The 1,402-nt window shown below is 36.2% G+C and overlaps 1 protein-coding gene across 1 annotated transcript in view; it reads right to left on the reverse strand.

Annotated features, from left to right (window-relative positions):
• The window catches only part of LOC117114227 (calcium-activated chloride channel regulator 4A-like), a 60,057-nt gene extending 59,146 nt beyond the window's left edge, over window positions 1-911 (reverse strand). Inside the window, exon 1 of the mRNA XM_033257832.1 lies at window positions 675-911. The gene's annotated coding sequence lies outside the window, so the exon portion shown is untranslated. The remainder of the gene's footprint in view (window positions 1-674) is intronic.
• Window positions 912-1,402: the final 491 nt, after the last annotated feature.

Genomic DNA, 1,402 nt, shown 5'->3' on the forward strand with positions numbered 1-1,402 from the left:
ATCATAAAAATTAAATTTGAAATTAATTTGCCTATTTCAGAGTTAACATAAAAGTTATCAAAAAATGTTTAACCACAAAGTTAACCCATGTAATGGTAAAAATCATTGAGGTGAACGTATGTTAAATGAGGTGAGGTGGTTGTACAACAAATGTAGGCCTAGTTTTTGAAATTTGGGATAGCTTAAACAAATTTGGGAGACCGGAAGATAGCATGAAAATTCGGGAGACTCCCGATCGAATCGGGAGGGTTGGAACCTTTGGGCAGCGCAAAGATATTATTAACCGTCGTAAAATGGTTAATTAACTTAATTAGAAACCATAACTATCGGATAGTAGACCTAAGTGGATTATAGTAAAGTCAAATCATCAAAGAATGTACTATTGTAAATTTCACTGGCCTGGTATATTAGTGATGAATAATTGTACTATAACTTGGTAATCAATTTTAAGGCCGGATGCGAAACCGTATTATATTAGCGCCGGAATTTGTATAGTTCCTATAAATAGTAAGCCTGAAGAGGAGGGCTCATAGATAGGTAGTCCTTAAATGCCAGCACCTCCTTGGCTAGACCAAGCCAACCCCTGGGTAAGCCCGGTATAGATAGGCCTGCTGCATGCCGCATGCGTGCTTTTTTTTTCTAGCAATGTAAACAATTGGAGGGATTTTACTTACACATTTACACAGATTGTTTCCAGAATGGACTGGTGCTATACAGAAGCAGCTGATGTTAGTGAAATATGAACTACAGTACTGAGATGCGGAAACCGACACTCCAACTACCTTCCTTCTCTACCTTCTAGCTAGGCCTAGTTCTCAGCAAATGAGATACCATACCAGTGCGGTAATTTAGTTCGTGCTTTCAATGGATGGGAATTAAAGCACACCAGAGACACTCTCGTCCGCCTCCCTTTTTTGCTTTTTAACACTGGGGGCGCACTACACCAAAAATATGGGTAGCAAAAGTATATAGCCTGGTTGTAAAACTGCTGAAATGAATTTTAGCGGGAAAAAAGTAAAGGAAAATTAATTTTTGGTTTTTCTGAATCAACATACCCTATAGTGTCTCAGAAAAAAATCCCCATGCCTAGGGCTTGGGCAATTTTTTTTACAGCACTTTGAAATTTTGGCCTAAAATAACCTATTTTAAACTATTTAAAATTGGGGTAGGGGAAATAACTTTATGTTTTTGGTCACTTTTACATATACTGTGGATATGAAATGTATCAAAAACTTGGTTATATAGTTACTCATCACTCTCATTAAAAAATTTGATCGGAATGATGACGTCATCCTGATAAATTCCAAGATGGCGTCCATTATTGTGGGAAAAACTATGTTTTTAATGTAAAAATAATTTTATCGTTATCAAAGTACAATACAATCTCAATACAATATTATAC

This window comes from Anneissia japonica, unplaced genomic scaffold (genome assembly GCF_011630105.1).
Source record: "Anneissia japonica isolate Jap-2015-1 unplaced genomic scaffold, ASM1163010v1 scaffold1525_len913038_cov183, whole genome shotgun sequence".
Taxonomy (NCBI): domain Eukaryota; kingdom Metazoa; phylum Echinodermata; class Crinoidea; order Comatulida; family Comatulidae; genus Anneissia; species Anneissia japonica.